This window comes from Triturus cristatus, chromosome 7, assembly GCF_964204655.1.
Source record: "Triturus cristatus chromosome 7, aTriCri1.1, whole genome shotgun sequence".
NCBI classification, from domain to species: Eukaryota; Metazoa; Chordata; class Amphibia; order Caudata; family Salamandridae; genus Triturus; species Triturus cristatus.
This window is the reverse complement of record NC_140590.1, coordinates 1529955872-1529979616: the sequence shown is the minus strand read 5'-3', so window position 1 is coordinate 1529979616 and position 23745 is coordinate 1529955872. Positions and strand designations below refer to the sequence as shown.

The following is a 23745-nucleotide window of genomic DNA, read 5'->3' as shown; positions in this document are numbered from 1 at the left end:
GCTCCTCCTCCTCCCCTTGTATAATTTAAAAAGCAGAATGCATGGTTCTGCCTTTTAATTACCCTGACCCCCCTCCTTTGTTATTATGGGGCCTGCCCTGGGGAGGTGGTGGTCCCCGGGGCTAAAAATGGCCTAGGAGGAGGGCCTTTTGCCCCCCATGTCACATTCTGGCTAAGCCCTGGGGAGTTGGTGATCCCCAAGTCTGTAAATGTCCCAGGAGGGGACGGGCAAGCAGCCATATTGCATGATTGTCCTGGTCTCGGGGAAGTGGTGGTTCCCGGGGTCATACAGGACCCTGATGAGGGGTCAGCACGATTCCCCCTCCATTCATTTATATGTTTGTGGCCTTGCCCCACGTAGGCAGTGGTCCCTGGGGCTGGAACCCACCTGGGGACGGGGAGCCACGTGGCCCCCCTCCCCATTTAGTATGATCAGCATGGCTCCAGGGAGATCTTGTTCCTCAGGGCCGTAAAGCGCCATGGGGAGGGTGGCCATGAAGCTTCCATCCACCATTTTACTATATTGGACTGGCCTCAGGAAGGTGGTGATCCCCTGGGCGATATCAGCCTGGGGAGGGGGACGTGTTAGATTATAATATGCTCTCAGGACCTGGCCCACCCGGGGACTGGAAAAGAAACAAGTGCAGGAGACAGCGCTTTTTTTTTGTTGCATCAAATTCACAAATCCATCCTGATTTTCCCTGGGCCAGGAGGGGTCCCTGGGGACCCCAGTACCTGGTCTGGGAAATCAGAGTATTCCTACCCTGCCCCCTTCTCTGTTTTTTATGTTTTTGTTTGGGATTTGGCTGAGTCCGAGCCCACAACCAATCAGATCTCTGCATGAGATAGGGAGTATTCGGGGGGATCACTCCTCTAAAAATAAACATTTAGTTTTCCTTTAATATCTTCAAAACCACTAAACAGATTTACATCAAATCACAATAAGGATTCTTTCTGGGTCAAGAGCTAGCTTTCTGCCAAATTTGCTGCAGTTCTGTTCAGCAGTTCAGGTTGTAGTCATGTTTAAAATCCCTATGGGAATTAACATAGGAAACACACTTATATTTACCCCCCCTCCCTTTTTCTCGTGCCCCGCTTGGTGGATCACCCCAAAATGTTCCATGCACAACATGAATCAGGAGGGCCCTTGTTTGAAAAAAAAATATATATACATATATATATATATATATATATATTTATTTATTTATTTTTTCACCAAAAGAAGAAGTACTCGCACTCCAGGACATAAGTATCAAGAGCTTTTTACTTCAAGTTTCAAACAGCTCAGCACCAACGAGTTCCCTTAATTAAACCAACGCGTTTCGACCACTCTGGTCTTGCTCACGGTTAGCTATGTTCCACAAGTAATGTCTTTGTATATACAATTGCCCATATAGCCATTATGATGCATCATGGGACATGTAGTACAAGTAGTGAAAAAGTGATTAATTTTTACAGTGCATTCATTTTTACTATTTACAATTCTGAATGATGAACCATTTTCTTCTATATAATTTGTATATATTTGTTGGCAATTTAGTAATGGTTTAGTGCCCTGACTGTATGATATAATGCCTCATACAATTGTACTTCATACATTGTTGCCAATCAGTACATGATTTTTTGCTTAGACTTTTGAGTCCTTTATATTTCAGATATTTTGTTCATAAGCAGGTTATTTACAAGTGAACATGGAGTTCCTCTTCACCGTTCAGTCCTCTCGGCTGTTTGGTTTGAAATCTGATTATCAGTTTTGACTCCAATTGTCTCAGTTTTTTAGTTCTATCTCCTCCTCTTTCATTTATGGGGATTGTTGCAAGTACCCAATAGTTCATTTGCTGCCATCCATATTTGTGATGTAATTTCATATGTTTTGTCATTGCATATGTTTGATCATCGTTTTGGATTGCGCGGATATGTTCTAGTATTCTCTTTTTTAGTTGACATATTGTGCTTCCAATATATCTGCTTCCGCAATTGCATTCCAACATGTATACAGCATATGTACTTTCATAGTTGATTTTTTCTTTGATTATGTATTTGTTTCCTTTTGGACCCATGATTTCTTTTTTGTTTATTCCAATTTTGCAAGCCTTGCACTTTTCGCATTTTTTAAAACCTCTTAGATGAAACGTAAGCCAGGTTTTCTTTTTTATTCCTGTAAAATGGCTATGTACAATTTTGTCTTGAATTGATGGTGCTTTTTTTTGTAAGCTATATTCGGTTTATCATTGAGAATTTTTCTCATGTCCGGATCTCTCAATAGTATATGCCAATGTTTGGTCATGATTTCCGAAATGGCATAATTTTCTTTACTGTACGACAGAATCATTCTTATATCTGACGTTTCAATTTTTTGTTCATGCTTGGCTTGTAAAGTGGATTCTCTTGGAATGTGTTCTGTCTTTCTTCTTCCCAGTCTTATATCTGTAGGTTTATAACCTCTTTCTAGGATTTTTTTTGTTGTTTCATCCATTTTTTGTTTTAGTTCATCTTCATCTGAGCAATTGCGTTTCATACGTAGAAATTCCCCAAAGGGTATGCTTTTTTTGTCAAACCTATTTTTATTGAAAATATTTTCCAGTACAGCACAAAAGAATACTCAACACCTCACTCAACACAGTGAATTTCTGCTTTTAAAACATTAAAGAAGGGTTGAAGCTAAAACATGCTGCCCAGCCATTATCCCTGCCCTTAATGTGTAGAAGATGCAAATATCTAGGATACAGTTTGCTAATAGTATAAGGGATCGACCATAATCTAGCTTCTATAAAAGGCGAGTAGGGCACATAGTTTGCTAATCCACCCATCTTTCTTTGCGATGGGCTTCAAATAAACCCTTCCAACAGGAAGGGGCGCTATGCAGTGAACAAAGACCCTAAAAAAAAAACTCCATTCCAAAAAGAACGAACCCCCCCCCCCTTCCCTCCCACGATGGCAACGGCTCAGTCAAGTGGTGTAGTCAATGGTAAATAAGCTCAGGCAGGTCAGAATTGAAAGAGATGCAAAGCTCTGATAGAAGAAGGAAAAACCGCCATGGGCAAGCCCCGTGACAGAAAAGCGACCAGTGGGCCCCATTTATATTCAAAGTTCTTATACTCATCTCGGAAGATATCAACCATTCTCTCGAGGCTGAGTAGTCTCCACAGACGAGAGTGCCAGAGGGAGATTGCCGGTGCCTCCCTCTGTTCCCAAGAGGCAGCTATGGTCACCTTGGCTGCTCCTATACATAACCACATGATTGCCTTATCTGCTCGGGTCTGATGTGCGAGTGTCGGGTCACGAAGTCCTAGTAGGGTTTCTGCCATGGATGTCGGGATAGGATAGCCCAACATGTCTTTGACGTGTGCTAGTATTTCTTCCCAAAAAGGGCGCAGAACCGGGCAATCCCACCATATGTGTTGGAAGTCGCTGAGGAATCCGCACCCCCTCCAGCATCTATCTGAGGTGTTGGGAAACATGTGTTTAAGTTTGGAAGGGTGAAGATACCAGTCCATCATGGTTTTGAGATGGGCTTCTCTGAGTTCTGTGGAGTGGTTAAATCTCGAGATGTCAGTCCATAAACGCGACCACTCTGAGATGCCCCGCTGCAGAAGGCCCTCCCACATGTTCATGTACCTGGGGCGTGGCGAAAGCGCAGTAGAAAGTAGATGGGAATATAGGAATGTGATTGCTCCTTTCATAGTGGAGGCTTTTGCCAGAAAGGATTCAAAACTCGTGGGGGGCGAGTAGCCGCCTCCCTCACCTGTGGAGTGAGAGCCCAGTGCAGCAGTTGTGTGTAGTGGTATCTTTCTATGTTCCCCAGGCCAAAATCTCATTTGCAACTCTCAAATGTCAGAGGGTCCAAGTTGTGAAAAAAGATGTGTCAAGGCCAAGCAGCCACCCTCCCTCCAAGCATCAAAGGGGCCCTCGTACAGGGCCGGGGGAAAGGCCGGGTTAAAATGAAGAGGCGTGAATGGGGAAGGAAACGATGCCCACCTCACGTCGCCCGCCAACGAGTCCCACACCCTCAGGGTGGTGCGTGTAGGGGTGCTAAGGTCATGGGTCTATCTTTCTTGGGCCGCCATGCCAAGTCCCAGATGGTCCTACCCGCCACACATCGGTCCATATGTAACCAGTGTTTTTCAAAGTCCGGCTTGGACCACTCCACCAACACTCTAAGCTGGGCAGTCCTATAGTATAACGCCGGATCAGGTAGCCCCACTCCACCCACCGATCGCGTCCGGCGTAAAATGGTGAAAGAGAAGCGAGCCCGTCCTCCCTGCCAAATAAAAGGAGTATCATGGATTTAATTTTGCTGAGAAAGTCACGTTCCAATTCTATAGGTAGGGCCTGAAATAGGTATAGAAGCTTGGGGAGGAGGGTCATTTTAATGGCGTGCACACGACCCAGCCAGGAAAGGAAAAGAGGTTTCCATCTAGCCAGATCGCCTGAATACGGGTAAGAGCAGGGGGAAAGTTAGCCCTAAAGAGATCCTCTACTCTGGCCGTCAACTGGACCCCCACATATTGTATAGAAGAGGTGGCCCACTGGAAAGGCGTAAGAGCTTGTAGGTCGCGCACGTCAGGCTGCGGCAGAGTGAGATTAAGTATGTATGACTTACCAAAATTAATCTTAAAGCCCGCTACTGCCCCGAACCTCCCCAGCTCCATTTGTAAAGGTGGGAAAGACCTAGCCGGTTCAGAGAGAGACAGAAGGACATCATCCGCAAAGAGTGTGATCTTGTGTGTGTCACCACTAAAGGGAATTCCCCGAATCTCTGGGTTAGCCCTAATAGCCAGTGCCAGAGGTTCAATGCTAAGGGCGAATAATAGGGGCGAAAGGGGGCACCCCTGGCGGGTTCCCCTAGTGTGAGGGAAAGGGGCTGATCGCATCCCGTTGACTTGCACTCTAGAGCAGGGTTGGACATAGTTGGCCCGCAGCATTGTGATAAATTCATCTGCGAAACCGAAGCCTTTAAGGGTGTTAAAAAGAAACGACCAGTCCACTCTGTCGAATGCCTTCTCAGCGTTGAGACCCACCAGGACAGCAGGGAATTGTCGTTTGTTAGCCTTTTCTATCAGGTGAACAATGCGGCGGGTGTTGTCATGGGTCTGCCGGCTCTTGATAAAGCCCGACTGGTCAGGGTGTATAAGGTCGGGCATAAGATTATTGAGCCGTGACGCAAGTACGGCGGAATAGAGCTTCGCATCGAGATTCAGCAGGGCGATGGGGCGATGCGAAGCGCATAATTGCGGGTCTTTCCCCAGCTTGGGTATAACCGAGATCACCGCATCAGCCATAGATCCAGTGGTCTCTCCCACCTCCGCCATTTTGTTAAAAAGCCTCGTGAGGTGGGGACGCAGATCTGAGGTGAAGGTTTGATAAAAGAGGGACGTATACCCGTCGGGCTCTGGAGCCTTGTGTGGTTTAAGCGCTTTTATAGCGACCCGTATCTCATCAGAGGTTATGGGAGCAGTGTTTTGTTCCACTCGGCCGAAACTTGTGAAAGGTACAGCGACTGGAGATAGTCCCGTTGCTTGTTTGTATCTCGCTGATCAGCAGTGTACAGGGCCTTAAAATAAGCGCTAAAGATATCTGCCTTGAGCTCATCTTTATGTGTAAGTTCCCCATTCATCCCTTGAATACCTCCTATGTACTCCTGTTCCCTTTTCTCCTTAAGTTGCCTGGCCAAATGTTTCCTAATCTTATTGCCCTGGGAGTAAGAGAAATGTCGGAGTCTAAGAAGGGTCAGTTCCGCTCTGTTATTATAGATAGCTCTAAGCTTGCCCCGCAGCGCCGTCAGGTTGCGAAGAGTCTCCCTGGTGGGGTGCGTCTTATGGGCCTGTTCAGTGGTGGCTACTTCCTGCTCTAAGGCCTCCCTCTCCTTGGTCCGCCATTTGTTTAAAGTCGAGTTCAGGGCAATGCATTTCCCTCGAAAGACGGCCTTAAACACATCCCAAGTGGTAAACTCTGATGTGTCTACAGGGTTATTGCTGTCAAAAAAGTCCGTTATCGCTTCTCTCAGCTCCATACAGAGCACCTTATCTCGGGTGAGAGACGCCGGGAAGAACCACCTGGGGATAGATGAAACATTACAGGTCTAGGCCAGACAAATTGAGATTAGACCATGGTCTGACACTGACATGGGGAAAATCTTGGCTTCCTGCAATACTCCTAAAAGGGATTGGCTGATAAAAATGTAATCTAATCGGGAGTATGTACGGTGTACGTGTGAATAAAAGGTGTAGTCGCGGGATTGAGGGTATAAAGTGCGCCAGGCATCCAGTAGTCCCAGATCCTGAAAGTTTTGCTTGATGTCTGTGGGGAATGTGCTCGCGTCAGAGCGGTGTGTCTGAGTGCTGTCCAAGTCTTTCTGCCAAGTCAAATTGCAATCTCCCATGAGAATCGTGGGTCCCTCTGCAAAATCTTGGATTTTCCCCATTAATGTGTTTAAAAAGGCTTTTTGACCTGTGTTTGGCGCATATACTGCCACAAATGTACAACTTTTGCCCATCAAAAGGCCCTTGACCATAACTAAGCGGCCGTTTTTATCGGTCTGAACAGCATGTGGCTGAAACTTCATGGAGGAGTGAAAAAGGAGAGCCACCCCTCTATGCTTCGTGAGAGCAGAGGACCTGTATATCAAAGGGTACCGTTTATGGCGAAAGCGAGTGTCCTCAGATCTAACAAGATGGGTCTCTTGCAAGGCCACTATATGAAGGTGATGGTCACTGAGGTATTTCCAGATCTTTTGGCGTTTTTGGGCCGAGTTAAGACCCTTGACATTCCACGAGCCAATCATGATAGTCATCTATCGAATAAGGAAATCTGTGCTTCTCTGGGAGGCGCAGACCAACCCGCCCCGCTGTAGTATCTTGCACTGCTCCTATGAGTGCCGCCAGCATGGATGTTGGACCACCCTGAACCTGCGAGGTTTAGTCTTAAGAAGCCGCCACCATCTCCCTCCCTAACCCCCTTCCCTTCCCCAAACAAAGTAAAAACAAACATTAACAAAAGTTGCAGTCAAAGTAACAGTAATATGGTCCCCGTGAGGGAAAGGCACTCCCCACAAGGAGTTGGGGAGAGCGATAGAACCGAGGTCCCCGCCCACGCCCATCCCGATCAAAACTTGGGAAAAGCTTTATATACGGCCAATTTGGGGAGACGGTACCAACAGTGTCCCCATCTATCCCCGTCTCGTACAACTCATTAAATGGTCCCCTTGGACAGTTAGGAAGATATCCGCAAGCCAGTGATGCAACTTACAGAAGCATAAAGCCCGTCCCTGCCAGTAGAGATGGTCCCTGCACCAGTTCACCAGCCCATCCATGTCAGCCGTCAGTTTGTGCTTTGAGATCAAAACTGATGAGTCTGCAATGAGAACATGGAGCTTCTTGATCTATGAGACCCAGGAGAGCGTCCACCATCACCCTATTACGGAAAAATACCACAATACAACAGCAACATCGCTTCTTCAGATGACAGCTTGAGAAGAAGGAGGTGTTGTCGCGTGTCATCTGCGGTTCCTACGCGGACCCGTGGACCAGGGGAAGACCGGTGGGCCACCCCGCAAACCTCCCCGCTCAGCGGTGCGGGCTAAGCCCAATTCCTCGGGGGGGGGGCCCAGGACCTCCAGTCCGACTTTCAAGTCTGTGATGTGACGCTATCTGTTGTTGAACTCGAAACTCAGACCAAAAGGATAAGTCCATCTGTACTTTATCCTGTCTTCATGCAGCTTCGAGGTGATAGGCCTGAACATTTGCCTTCTGGCCAAGGTGGTTGGTGCTAAGTCCTGGTAAACAGCGCATGAGTGATTCTGGAAGGAGACACTCCCCCTCTTGCGCGCGGCGAGAAGCACCGCCTCTTTAACTTTGTAGGAATGGAACTTGGCCAACACATCTCGGGGACGCTTCTTTTCGCTTGTAGACAGACCACCCACTCGGTGGGCCCGTTGCAGCTTAATGTGGAGGGTTTGTGGGCTCAAGATTTCCGCAAAGAGCCCCTCCAAGAAGGCCTCCAGGTCAGGCCCCTCCGCTCCCTCTTCCAGGTCCCATATGCTGATGTTGTCCCTCCGGGCCCTGTTCTCAAGATCCTCAGCTTTAAGTTGTGTCTGAAGTAGCTGGTCCTGGAGAATCCGAATGTCTTCCTTCAACTCGGAGGTACTTGTCTCCTGGCCTTGAGTGTGTGTTTCCAGTTCAAGTACTCTCGCGCCCACTGAATCCACGTCTTGCTGTAGGGTAGGGAGCCTGTCCGTGAGATCGGCACGCAGTTGTTCCATTGATGTCTTTATGTCTTGGCCGAGATCCCTCCGGAGTTCAGTTTTAAAGTCTTTAAACATGCCAAGAAGATCTTCTTTCGTGAGGGCCATGCCGTCCACACCACTGGGGAGCTGCGACGGGTGCTTTTTGGTTGGAGTGAAAAAATGCGAAACCTTGTTGGGTGCCTTGCCCGGTGTCTTCTTCGGTGGCATATGAGCGGGCCCAGGAGGACCCCCGAGGCGGCGGCTGAGGAGATGCAGTCAACTCAAGCGCAAATACCTGCAACGCGGAGAGTGGAGACCGTCGCGCTCCCCAGTGCCAAGAGTGCGCTCTGGGCCGTTGCCCAAGGAAGATGTCAGGGCGCGTGTCCTGCGAGCACCACCACTTCAAGGTCCAGAGAGTCCCGCGGGGCGTGCCAACAGCAACGCGCCCACGAGGAGAGGGCTCGACGCATTCACAAGTGGGCCAAGCAGCAGACTCCAGCGACCATGATCCGTGCGCCAACACACCGCCACCGCCGTTGAGCGGACTAGGCAAAGAGGAGGCAGTCAGCCCGAGGGAGCGCCACCACCACAGGGTTCAACTAGCACTCTGCTGCTGGGCATCTGGGCTGCTGGACCGCCTCCCCGCCGTTAAAGTGGAGGCCGAATTGGAGAGCAGTGGGAATTATTCTCATGCGCCACAGGGGTGACTGGGAAAGCGCCATCTGATCTCTGAGTCCAGGCTCCAGCCTCACCCCAGCCGGGAAACGGAGCACCGCCATGCAATGTCGCATCAGAGCCGCCATGTTGAAGTCAGGCGTGGCGATTGAGATCCCCGCCGTGGGACACGGAGCTCCCTCCGCCGCCGAGAGGCCCCCCGCGGCCAGCAGAATAAAGCACCAAGCAGCCGCGCCCCGGGCTCTCCCCCCAGCGCCCGCACACCGGCCTCGATCCGCGACGTCGCTCCTCAACTCACCATTCGGCTGCCCAACGGTCCGGGTTCACTCCACTGCTCCAGGTAGGCGGCGGCGCTCATCACCGCAGCGGACACCACCTCCGGTCCCAGTAAGCGAAGTTGCGGTGGCATCAGTCTCGCGGCGCGCAAGACGCGGCGCTCCGGGCCGCGATCGCCATCTTGGCGGGCTCCGACGTTCTGACATTAGCTGCTCCCTCTGCTCGCGAAGACGGCAATGAAGCACATCAGGGTGTTCTAAGTGTGCCCCATATCTTCTACTCCCTGGCGCCGTGGTGTCACAGCGGTGGTGTACCAAGAGCCATGAAGAAACAGGTAAGGAATGATGCGTGGGCCGGGAGCCGAAACGATCTAGGTCCGTTCGGCCATCTTGCCCGGCCACGCCCCCAGGGTATGCTTTTAATCAGTGATTTTGGGTGAAAGCTAGTTCCATGGAGTAAGCTATTTGTGGCTTTAGGTTTCCGATATGTTGTGTTTTTTAGTTGGCCATTTTCCTGGTACACTTCAATATCCAGGAATTGGATTTTTGTTTTGTTTACGTTATGTGTAAACTGTAGGCCATCCTTGTTCGTAATCAGCTTCTTACATATGTGTTGAATTCTTCTGACGTTCCATTCCAGATAATAAACAGATTGTCTATAAATCTGAGCCATAACACTATTTTTTCAGTGTATATCTCCATGTCATCATACCCTGCAGTTGATTTTTCCCACCATCCCATGGTGAGATTTGCATAGCTCGGCGAAAATGAAACGCCCATGGCGTTACCGCACATTTTGGCAGTATATTTGTTGATCAAATACAAATATGTTATTTTGTAAACATGTTTCAACCATCTCCAAAATCATTTTGGAATGCTCAAGGTATTTGATGTCTCTGACCTAGGAAGTATTTCAGTGCTTTGAGTCCTGTATCATGATTTATCGATGTATAGAGTGACACTACATCTATTGTTGCTAGCAGGTAGTCTTCTTGCCAATGGATTTCATTCAAAATTCTTAAGAAGTCACCTGTGTCTTTGATATAAGAACTTAGTGTTGTTACCATAGGTGCCAAAAAAGAATCAACGTATTTTGAGAGGGGTTCATAGAGACTGTCACAGCTAGATATTATAGGTCTTCCTGGTGGATCTATTAGGGTTTTACGGATTTTCGGTAGAAAATACATCGTTGGTATTGTGGAGTTGTCCTTTGTCAGATATTTCACTTTATCAGTAGTTAGTAGACCATTTTCTGACTATGTTTTCAATTTGAGTTGTAGTTCAATTGTCAGATGATTTATGGGATTTGTTTTTAATTTTTTATAGTTTTTGGTCTCATTCAATTCTCTTGTGGCCTCCTTTTTATATTGAGTTTTAGCCATCACCACAATGTTTCCCCCTTTATTGGCAGGTTTTATTTCAAGATTTTCATTTCCCATCAGTCCTTTTAGTGCTTCCCTCTGTTTTTGTCAAATTTTCATTTTTCTTTCTTTGTTTGTTTGGTAGATTTTCTAAATCTGCTATTATGAGATCATAATAGAGATTAATCTTATTGCCTTGTTTGAGAATCGGACAGAATTTGGATTTTGGTTTAAAGGATGTTTTTTCTCTTCCAGATGTTTCAAAACCTAATTGTTTTATGATCTCTGATTCTTGTAATTCTTCATCCCCCAAGTTATGCGTTATGTCACATACTGTTTTTATTTCAGGTATTTGATCTATTGCAATATTGGGTAATGGGTTGGTAGCATTGCTTATTTCTGTTGACATTAAAGCCTTTGGAAATTTTGCAAAATGTTTCGCCAGTTTTACCTTTCGAACAAATTTGTAAGTTTCAATTTTAGTTTCCACTATGTCATGGTGGGTTTCTGGACAGAAAGTCAGGCCTTTATTGAGTAGTGAGCTTTGATTTTTCGTAAGTACGATCTTTGACAGATTCACCATGAGGTTATTTTCTGCTTCTAAATTATATTTGTTGTTTATTTCTTTGATTTGCTGCATAATCGGTATTGATTCGTATTTTCTGAGGCTTCTCCTTGTTTTTCTATGCTTGATGACTCTATTGGGTTGCCTCTTCCACGTCCGCGTCCTCGATTCTGTATCTGGCTTCTTCCTCTTCCTCGATTTTTTACCGGCCTCTGGTCTATGTTCATCAGTCTCATTTTGTCTAAAAAAGATATTTTTTCTGGAAAAGATTGATTTTCTCCTTCACTTATTTCTACATCTGATTCACTCACAGTAGTATCTGAATCCTTTCGTTTATTGGGGTTTGTTTTTAATTATTTTCTTATTTGTACAAACCGTTTAGCAAAAGTGAAGATCGTTCCCATTTGGTAATCTATTTCGTCTCTCCGAAACTTTCTCTGTTTTCTTTCTTCCATCTCTTTTTCATATTTTTCCAGTATTAATTCCATTTCCATTCTGTAACGTCCAGTTTCCACTTGTTTTTTAAAAGATGGCATTTCTTTTTCCAAGTTTTCAATTGTTTTATGTAGTTCCTCCAGGTCTTTCTTATCATATTTAATGATTATCTCCATCATGTTGCGGGAACATAACATATTATTTCTCCCCCATTCCTCAAGCATTTCTGGTCTTGTTTCGGGATGGTTTGGTAGAGTAAAAATCCTCAAGCCCCTTGGTACTCTATCTACTTCCAGGTATTTTTCCATCGTTATTATTTCCCATCCTTTTGTTATTTCTTTTTTTAATACTTTTTTAGTTTGAAAAAGGTATTTTTGAGGGTTTTGACACTTTCCTCATTTCCATTTGATTCACATAATTCATCGGTGCCTTGGATAGTTGTACCACATGAGAACAGAGTTGTTGCTTTGATCTGCCGCTTATTTATTCTCTCTGCAATGTTTGCCATTTTTTTATATATATTTTATTTTGAACTCCTTTTAATTATTAATATTATGTTCCTTGATTTTTCTGCACATCTTGAGTATAGGCTTCTGTTCTGCTTTGGTTTTTGGATCAGATAGAACCCGCTCATCAGAGCCTCACTAACCCAGCCAGAACGTTACCCCCTCCCCCTCCCTAGGGCCTATTTACAATAGGTAACCACATATATCTACCGCCTAAGGACAGGGAATTCCTACTATACATACCAAGACCTCTTATAATCGGCGGCCTCGCGATCCCATACGGATCCAGACCTCTCTACCCAGACGGCAGTCTCAGCACAAGTGGCGGCCTCGCGATCCCATACGAATCCAGACCTCTCTACCCAGACGGCAGTCTCAGCACAAGTGGCGGCCTCGCGATCCCATACGAATCCAGACCTCTCTACCCAGACGGCAGTCTCAGCACAAGTGGCGGCCTCGCGATCCCATACGAATCCAGACCTCTCTACCCAGACGGCAGTCTCATACGACAGTTCATCCTATGATCACCATAACATACAAAAAGGGAATCAGTCTCATCACACAAGGACTGCCAGTTCGAGCATAGCCTGTTCTCCGGTTCGAGGGGCTCCTCTCTCCCTTATTCAGTTACCACTTACCTGATCAGGGTTAACATCTGTTCATGTAGCCGCAGCTGACTAGAAGAATAGGCTACCCTCTCATACAAGAACACGCAGCACATGTTGGTTCACTACAAACTGGGTACTTTATTACTCATTACATACGCAATCACATAACATTACAATATAACACATAACCTGCAAAGAAAAGCGAAAGATTAAGTTGTGCACTCTAATAAGAAAGGGTCGACATCACCTTAGTAGTGTGTAGCCTGCACTCAGTGGTCATCTAGGTTCCCTTCTCGTCTGTGCCTCGGCTCGCCTGGAAGTCACACCTCCGCAGTCACGGATACACGTCTGCACCACTATGCGCTGTTCCCTTCACCCTTCTCCGAGTCACTGGGACCTCTTCCTTATCGGCTACTCTCTCCTCTCTGGCTATTCTGCTAGGAGAGTATCTGTCTCTCGGTTTTTCTCCGCCTCCAAGATGGCGTCTGTCTTCCCTGGAATAAGTAGTAGCTTTACTGCTAACGGCTAGATGCCGCCTACGGACTGAACATGTAACTGCCTCAGACTTTCACTAATATAGAGGTGCGTTTCCTCATGGAAAATTCCGGCCCGTAACCTGCCGCCCACCAAATTCTTGTACCTCCCCGTACCAAGGACACGTTCCCAGCCGGCCGGCCTGATGTAGTGTCTTCGGCATGAAGAAAAATACAATCCTTCGATAAGGGCCGGCCTGAACCGGTTCTCTCCAAGCGAATAACACCTCATAACTAAAACATTACATTTGACCTAGAAGCATCCCAAGCTGCCGGAGCAGAAAGAAAGATGGAGTCTCTCCCGTTTGAGGCCTACCAGGCCTGAATTCAGCACGGCTCCATGAAATACCCTCACTACAGGACAGGTTATCCCTAATACTAACGAATCTATCCCCTAGGCTATGTGTGAAAGCCCTGATCTATGGGGAAGAGCACAGGATCATGTCGAAGTGCCTAGTAAATAGGCTCCATTCACTACTCTAACCCTTAGACTTGAATGGTAAGAGACTGAAGTCACATTCAATCACCTTTCCTCACAAGAAGGCCGGGAAAATCGAGCAGAACATTTCACCCTTGACTTCAGTCTATTATACATTCATTAAACAGAACTAATATCTGTGGAAGAATAATATGAAACAAAACTAACTGATCTATGTCTAGTACCAGGTGTGCAGAATTGAAGTAGTGAAGGAATACACTGAATAAAGCAACAGATAGAAATCAAAATGCCGATAGTAACCAGAATACCTCCTAATATCTGACGTAACATATGCAAATCAGGTAACCAATTAAAGAGCCAGTCAAACCAGCCCTGGTCAATGTGTTTTCTAACTTCTTCTGTCAAGTCATGTAGTTTATCAATGTGAGCTTGAATGGATTTTGTATGATCAGACAAGTTAAAACAACAAAGACCCTCAAAATCAGAACAATCGTGTCCATGTTTAAGCAAAAGATAATCAATGGCCGCTCGATTTTGCAAGATAGCTCTACGTTCACCCTGGGCGTCTAATAGCATGTCAGACAGGACTGTAGAAGTATGATTAATGGATTTTACCATCCAGCGGGCCATTTTCCCAATAGATTTGGCATTATAAACTGCCAAAGCAGGAACACCAACAATTGAAATAGCCAGGCTAAGGTATTCAGATTTGGAATATAAATGCAAAGATGAGTCACAATCCTCCTGTAACCTCACTGTATCTCGAATCACACGAGAGTTGGCATTCGGATGTGATGAAAACATTAACAAGCTCAGTCTAGTAATGGCACAAGGGCCTCCAGAAATATTTGCGGGGATATATGGCCAGGAAGTATTACCACATGAGAAAAGCCATCCGGCAGGTAGTAACATCGTGCGATAATGACTGGGGGTAACTACCAAACTCTTGCAAGTCATGTTATTCTGAACAGAAGTACATGTTTTCGGTGTCCTTTGAAGGCACAAAGTTCGTTCATGAGCGGTGAATGAAGTGGCACCTTTCAATCTTAAACGCATACATTCAGAAATTGCACTAGGATCACAAGTAAGGAAAAAACACAAATCACCCTGTGTGATATTATAGGTAACTATTTGGGACTGGATGGGGGGTATCGGGTCTGACAGTACAGTACACAAGGGGCAATACTCATGGGTAGCAAAATCGCCCAGAAGAACATTGGGGCGAGCATTCGATATATTGAAAATATGAGTCAAAGTCTCCAATGAAGCCGGGACAGCAACTAAACAAGTCGCTAGAATGTCAGTCACCGATCTCATCGGCGTCAAGCAGAAATGAGGGGCTTTAGTCACTCGTTTGGCTAACGTAGTCCAAAAGTTTGACGACGAATCCCACGCAGCGAAGGAACGCGACACTCGGGTTCTCAACTCAGCCCGGGTTGATGGGATCCCTCCTCTCTCGTCGTACCAGCCCAAAAGGAGTCCAACGCCGACACATCCTGCAGCAACAGTCCAAAGAATGATCTGAAAGAGAATCAAATACAGGCATTATTCATTCTCATAAGTAACATTTGTCAGCCGGGACTGCTTCCCAGCTATCTTTCCCTGGTCTCATAACTAAAATGGTGTTGTCTTGACCGGTTGCAATGACCTCTGCTTGTTCAGGGGGATTCTTAGGCGACTGCACCCAAACTCTGGCCCCAGGATTATCTGTGGAGCCAAAACCTTTCTGGCCTCGTACAGTTAGCAACGTTGGGGCAGTGCCTTTTGTGATCTCACCACTGAAAACAGGCATTATTAGCAATTGAGCCACTCGGTCAGTTTGATGTATCAGTAAGTCAACCTCACTGCTATTCAGCAGGAGCACCTTAATCTCTCCCTGATAATCACTGTCAATGATTCCTCCAAGCACCTGAACGCCTTTTACAGCCAGCCCCGATCTAGGGGCGATTAATCCGAAATTCCCAGTTGGTATATGAACACCAACACCAGTTTCAATGATGACTTGATTCTTACTTTTTATAACGGTGTCATCCATGGCATGCAAGTCTAAACCTGCCGACCCTGGGGTCGCTCTACATGGAGCCAAATCTCCGGGAGTAATTTCCCAGTACATCACAGTCTCTCTGATTTCATTGGGCTTAGCATCAACATTCGGAGGAAACAAACGCATAAGTGGGGATTCAGCATTTAGAAAAGGACGGTTATTCAAAATCAATAGCGCTTGAGGCAAAAAGTCTCGCCAATTCTTATACTTGTCATCTGTTAATTTACGTAACTGATCTTTCAGCAGGCCATTCAACCTCTCCACAAGACCCGAGGCCTGTGGATGATATGGTATATGAAACACCCATTCAATATTGTTTTCCACACAGAATTCCTGTACCAATCTTCCACGAAAATGGGATGCATTATCAGATTGAATTTGGAATGGCACACCATAATACATCATAATCAATTCCAATGTTTTAATAGTATTCAATTGGGTAGCTTGCTTACAGGGAAGGGCCACCAGCAGGCCACTGTATGTATCAACAATAGTGCAAACATATTGACAATTCCTACTCATAGGAAGTGGACCGATGTAATCAATCTGCCAAATTTGAGCGGGCAATTTCCCGCGATGTAAATGACCTTTAACAATTTGGGGCACTTTGCGCTGCCTGATATGCTGACAAATGGGACAATGTAGAATAACATTTTTGATTAAATCTAGGGGAATATAAATTCCTCGATCAGCAGCCCACCTGCTAGTGGCTTTCTCTCCAAAGTGTCCTGCTTTCTGGTGGGCCCATTTCGCCAATCCCGCAATATCAGAATCTTGCCTGTCCACCACTGCCTCAGCAATTTTAGATTTCTCATCTGCAATGTTATGAAAGAATTTGTCAAGAGAGTCTATCGGGGTATGAGCATCCACATGGAAGATTGTAACAGTACTCTGTGGGAGCATTTCCCAAATCTCCTGCCATAATTCTTTTCCCCACAGTTCTTTTGAATGCAATTTCCAACTATGGGAATGCCAAGTCGGTAACCAAACTGCCAGTCCATTGGCAGTAGACCAAGAATCGGTGAAAATATGACATGTGCCAGGTAACTCTTGTTTCAGAACTTGATAAACAGCATAGAGTTCAGCAAATTGACTGCTCTTACCCTCACCAGTTGTACTCAGCAATTTTTGTGTGATCGGATTATAGGACACCGCCTTCCAATGCCGTTTCGTCCCTATGAACCTTGCTGAACCATCCGTAAACCAGACATGGTTTCTGTCCTCCGCGGACAAATCATCAAAAGGTCTACCCCACTTAACAGGAGACTCCTGTACTAAAGGTACGGAACATTCACTCTCAGTCTCAGTCGATGGCGCCCGCGCCACCTGCTCATGCAAAGATGCAACTCCTTTTTGTCCCACACGTGCCCTGTCTTGTATATACCATTTCCATTTAATCACACTCGCCTCTTGAGCGTGTCCAATTCGGTGAGTTTTCGGCGAACTCATAACCCACTGCATGATAGGAATTTCAGGTCGCAAAACTATATCATGTCCCAAAGTCAATTGCTCGGTATCCACCAGAGCCCAATAACATGCAAGTAACTGTTTCTCAAAAGGTGTATAACGCTCACCAGCATCAGGTAACATTTTGGTCCAGAAACCTAACGGTACTCTACTCTTGCCTTGTTTCTGCCACAAACTCCAATTCGCATAAAGGCCTTGTACAGACACATTCAAATCCACATCACCATCACATACAGGCCATAAATCCAGAGCATGCTGAATTGCTTCTTTTGCCAGACTGAACGCATCTTGCTGTGGTTTATCCCATTCAAATGCATTCTTTTTACGAGTGACATGGTACAAAGGGGCCAATATTTGACTCAAATGAGGAATATGCTGGCGCCAAAAACCAAACAAACCAATGAAGCTTTGGGCTTCTTTCCTATTCCTCGGAACTGCAAAATCAAGAATTTTCTGTTTAACCTGAGGGATCACTTCTCGGTGCCCCTCATGCCAATTAATACCCAAAAATTTCACAGCCTGGGACGGACCTTGTAATTTATCCGGGTTGATTTCCCAACCTTTCTCACGCAGGCACTCAATGACTCTATCCAATTGGGTCTGAACTTCCTCTTGTGTTTCGCCTTGGATCAAAATATCATCAATATAGTGACATATCTGAATTTGCGGATGAACCGGTACCTCAGCCAAATGCTCTGCCACCAGCCGGTGACATATCGTAGGACTATGCACATAGCCCTGGGGAAGACTTCTAAACGTCATCTGACGCCCGTTCCACGTAAAACTGAATTGTTCCTGACACTCAGGGGCAATCGGAATCGAAAAGAAAGCATTAGCAATATCAATGGACGCATACCATGTACCTGGATGTTTTTGGATTCTTTCAATTAGGGTAATAATATCCGGTACTGCAACAGTCAAAGAGGGTGTGTGTCTATTCAATTCTCGATAATCAACAGTCATGCGCCAAGAATTATCACTCTTACGTACAGGCCAAACAGGATTATTCCAAGCAGAAGTAACTGGGGTTATAACTCCTGCATCCACCAACTCCTGAATAGTGGTACTAATCTCTTCATGACCACCTGGAATACGATACTGCTTCTGACAAACCACTTTTGTCGCCTGGGGAACTTTTATGGGGGGCATTCTTAAACGACCAACCCGTACAGGCCTGGACGATATATAATGTTTAGTTCCAAATTGGTAACATCCATCATCTAAGTGCAAAGTCATTCCTTTCAAAATATCAATTCCAATTATGAATTCTAAGAGTGGCACCACTAATACAGAGTATTCTTTTCTAGGAATTCTACCTATTCTCATTTCAAGTAAAGTTTGAACTGCGGGAGTTTCCTTTCCATCTAATCCGGTAATTGTAAAAGGCTGACCTTTAAACTTCTTTGATTTTCCATGAATAAGAGTGGCCTCCGCTCCTGTATCTACCAATGCTCGGGCCCTTTGGACATTACGATGTCTCCAATAAATATCAATATCTACATAGGGTCTATTGTCTCTGTGAGCCCATCTGTGTACTGGAGCTTGACCTATTTCCTAGTCATTTTTACTGCGTTCTGTGTACCAGGATAAATCAGGATAAAGACTCTCACGTTTCTCAGGTATCAATACCTCCTGTTCATATCCATCTCTATTACGAAATGGATTCCTGTCCTCTGCATTGTACTGCGGGTTTCGATCGGCCAATCTGTGTCGATCCTCTCTCCTTCTCAACTCAGGGGATTGATCCCTATCATCTCTACGTCTGCTGTTAACATAATCATCTCTCCCCCTTTCTCTTTCCCCCTCTCTCTCTCTGTCTCTCTCACGACGGGGGGACAAATCACGTACATAACGACGATCATCACGACGATCAGAGCGCCCACGGCGGTTGTCATCACCGCTACCGTCAGAAAAACCACGATCACACTCAGTCGTCCGAACACGCCGGGCACCCTCCTTTCGATCTAAGCCACGTTTGCGAAACATTTCCCACAAACGAGTAGTAGTCTCACCGTCAATGTCCTCCTACCGCACACCATCGGCCATAAGACCAAAAAACATATCACGTCTAGTAAGTTTATTGTCACCAGGAGTACGAGTGTCAGGCCGGGACTGCCGTTCAGGTTTAAACCACTCACCCAACTCACCGAGTTGGCGTACCGATTCCAGCACCATAGATAACATGTTACCAGTCTGATTAATCAATAAAGTCATCATGACCTGCTTTTAAGCAACAGGGGAAGAACGAATAATACGATTCCGCACAGAAGATGTCAACAAACCATCAAGCAACCTGTCAGCAGTATTCAGAAAAACTGCCGTTTTCATCACCTCCTCTTTGAGACGTTGTGCAGCATCGCGCAAAGTATACCACGGTTTGTCATTCACAGGCCAGTCAGACTCAGTAGGATATTTTTGATTACAACCCTCAGTCGCCAATTGAAGCAAAGTAATTTGACCACCACCATTAAAGTTACGAAAATGATCCTGTACAGTAGAATCCGAACTCAAGGAACAAAACTTCAAACAATCGCCAGCATCCAACATAATGCCAGCAGCGCCCAGTTCATAAAGGCGCACCATCCATGTGAGTAAGGTCTCACCAGCTCGCTGCCGAAATCGCTGCAAAATATCACTAATTTCTTGTTGAGTAAAATCCTCCAAAGAGTCTAAAGCAATACCATTCGGAGCACCGGGAGCCTGCTGCAACTTCCGCCGAAAAACTGGATGCACCGAGACCGCGGGACGAGCATCACAAGGAGCTCGATCAGTACACGTAGAGGAACAATCAGTGTAAGAAGCATCGACCCCACTCGAAGGACGAGCGCAATCACGGAGTGCACCTTCAGAGGCGCAAGAAGCAGACTTACAATCACGGCCGGAGCGAGAGGACTCGCGCTTGGCAGACTCCTCACCCGAGGAACGAGAATCACTCGAGTTCCAGATATTACCATCCCATTCATCAGGATTCCAATCCAGTCCGGCTTTCGCCACGACCAGACGCACCTTTCGCGTCGAAACCCGACCACGCCGATTCTTGTATTTATAACGAGCAATTCGCACAGCCGCCCTCTCGGCAATAGTTTGGTACGTCTCAAGTTTGTCAGCAAGCAACTTATTTTGACACCGCAACAAAGTATGAGCATTCTGAATCTCAACAAAGTTCGCTTCCACATCCTTATGCAATTTCTGTAACTTCAACAACCTCTCATGCAGAATCCTGTACGCAGACAGAACAATCCAACCTCTGCGTCCCAAAACGGGAAGCACATCACCCTTAGATACCGGCGCCTTCTGTAAACAAGTAATCACATTAGCCGGCTCCGCCAGCTCCAAAAAAGAATTCCAATTCTCACTCAAACCAGTAGAATCAGCCCACTCACGGGCTAAGGCTTCATAAGGCGTTGAATCCCAGCCGGGAATATCAACGGGCAACTTAAAAGTAGATTTCGACTTTCTAGAAAACATCTCGGAAAAGAAAGAGAAAAGAAAGAAAGAGAAAAAAAAAAAAACTATACACACAATTATATACAAATAATATACAAACGAAACCACGCACGCGCCGAAAGCAAACACGATACAACCACAACGCACACAGGTTTCGTAAACGGTTCGTGACGCCAAATGTTCTGCTTTGGTTTTTGGATCAGATAGAACCCGCTCATCAGAGCCTCACTAACCCAGCCAGAACGTTACCCCCTCCCCCTCCCTAGGGCCTATTTACAATAGGTAACCACATATATCTACCGCCTAAGGACAGGGAATTCCTACTATACATACCAAGACCTCTTATAATCGGCGGCCTCGCGATCCCATACGGATCCAGACCTCTCTACCCAGACGGCAGTCTCAGCACAAGTGGCGGCCTCGCGATCCCATACGAATCCAGACCTCTCTACCCAGACGGCAGTCTCAGCACAAGTGGCGGCCTCGCGATCCCATACGAATCCAGACCTCTCTACCCAGACGGCAGTCTCAGCACAAGTGGCGGCCTCGCGATCCCATACGAATCCAGACCTCTCTACCCAGACGGCAGTCTCATACGACAGTTCATCCTATGATCACCATAACATACAAAAAGGGAATCAGTCTCATCACACAAGGACTGCCAGTTCGAGCATAGCCTGTTCTCCGGTTCGAGGGGCTCCTCTCTCCCTTATTCAGTTACCACTTACCTGATCAGGGTTAACATCTGTTCATGTAGCCGCAGCTGACTAGAAGAATAGGCTACCCTCTCATACAAGAACACGCAGCACATGTTGGTGCACTACAAACTGGGTACTTTATTACTCATTACATACGCAATCACATAACATTACAATATAACACATAACCTGCAAAGAAAAGCGAAAGATTAAGTTGTGCACTCTAATAAGAAAGGGTCGACATCACCTTAGTAGTGTGTAGCCTGCACTCAGTGGTCATCTAGGTTCCCTTCTCGTCTGTGCCTCGGCTCGCCTGGAAGTCACACCTCCGCAGTCACGGATACACGTCTGCACCACTATGCGCTGTTCCCTTCACCCTTCTCCGAGTCACTGGGACCTCTTCCTTATCGGCTACTCTCTCCTCTCTGGCTATTCTGCTAGGAGAGTATCTGTCTCTCGGTTTTTCTCCGCCTCCAAGATGGCGTCTGTCTTCCCTGGAATAAGTAGTAGCTTTACTGCTAACGGCTAGATGCCGCCTACGGACTGAACATGTAACTGCCTCAGACTTTCACTAATAAAGAGGTACGTTTCCTCATGGAAAATTCCGGCCCGTAACCTGCCGCCCACCAAATTCTTGTACCTCCCCGTACCAAGGACATGTTCCCAGCCGGCCGGCCTGATGTAGTGTCTTCGGCATGAAGAACAATACAATCCTTCGATAAGGGCCGGCCTGAACCGGTTCTCTCCAAGCGAATAACACCTCATAACTAAAACATTACATTTGACCTAGAAGCATCCCAAGCTGCCGGAGCAGAAAGAAAGATGGAGTCTCTCCCGTTTGAGGCCTACCAGGCCTGAATTCAGCACGGCTCCATGAAATACCCTCACTACAGGACAGGTTATCCCTAATACTAACAAATCTATCCCCTAGGCTATGTGTGCAAGCCCTGATCTATGGGGAAGAGCACAGGATCATGTCGAAGTGCCTAGTAAATAGGCTCCATTCACTACTCTAACCCTTAGACTTGAATGGTAAGAGACTGAAGTCACATTCAATCACCTTTCCTCACAAGAAGGCCGGGAAAATTGAGCAGAACAGCTTCTGTCACTAGTTTCTTTTGACAAGAGAGAAGCTAAAATAATGTGCTCTGATTTGGGCTGTGCTTTTTTAAAAAGTGGTATCCAATGACAAGGATGTGTGTAACTGCTTTATTTAAACACTGCTTGTAATACTTGTGGCCACCTGAGGATGTTTTTTTTCACTTTGCTCGTGGCATTCACTATTTTTGCATGTACAACGTCCTTTTAATAACAGGTCTTCAATAATTTGGTTCGCTTTTCATTCATTGTTTCACTTTTAAGGGCTCGAGGTGTTTAACAAATCTATTGGCTGCCGCTCGCAGTATCACACTACTGCTGTATTTTTTAATGTAGTGACTTGTAACTCCCGGCACAGAGTGTGACTAATCACTGTTAGAGTGGTATTTTGGAATATAGCTGGTTTACAATCTAAGGTGGATAATCAATTATGGGTAGATTTTATCAACAACTTTGATATTCTTTGTATACAGGAGACCTGGTATTGGACGCACTGCATATTGATGGTTTTAAAACATATCATACTCCTGCTCTGCGCTCAGTATATGGGAGGCATAAAGGGGGGATTTCCATTTATATTTCGAATATGATGAAGGTCCAGAAGATAAAAAGATTAAAGTCGACCCCTTATTATCAAATTGTCAATATCTACCTCTCTATGCAAATTGAGGTAGTGATTATTAATTTTTATAATAATATTGACAAGGGTAATTTTGTAGGTATACTAAAAAGCCTCTTGGATTTTTTAACTAATTTGGTTGTTCCTAGGGGAAAGGATGTGATTATGATTTGGGGTGGGGATTTTAATACTAGTATTTGCTGAAATCCTGAATGTGGGTTTGGGGATATTGATACAGGTTATAATGTCCATGCAGCCCACTTTGCCCACTCAGATAGAGGAGAAAGTTTTAATGAAATGATGGCAACCTTTGATTTAGGCTTTGCTAACACATTGTGCTCACCTCCAGTTGAGTTTAGTCCTACGTTTATTGGTCGGGGATTTAATTCCCTGATAGATTTTATCGTTATCCCCAAATCGCTATTCTAATTGGTTCGATCAATTTTGTACTCATCCAAATGGCCTAAGTGACCACTTCCCATTAAGTATAAACATTCTACTCCCAACTAAATGTACACTTTCGGTTACGGAAAGTTTGGCTTGGACTCAAGACGTCGTACTGGCCCGCCAAAAAGGTTTCTCCCTGAGTTGGGGCAGGAAGGACCCAGAAGCACTGAATACAAAGATTATAGCAAAGGCTCTAATTCCCATCACTGAGTGCCTGCAGGAAGGGACATCCAATAGGGACATCCTGTATGCTTTTTCTGAAGTTACCGCGGTGATACAGAATTTGCTGATTCGCCCAATAAGGG

The 23745-nt window shown here is 45.8% G+C and overlaps 1 pseudogene; it reads right to left on the bottom strand.

Annotated features, from left to right (window-relative positions):
• The window catches only part of LOC146812311 (serine/threonine-protein kinase 38 pseudogene), an 83954-nt pseudogene extending 78643 nt beyond the window's left edge, over positions 1–5311 (bottom strand).
• Positions 5312–23745: the final 18434 nt, after the last annotated feature.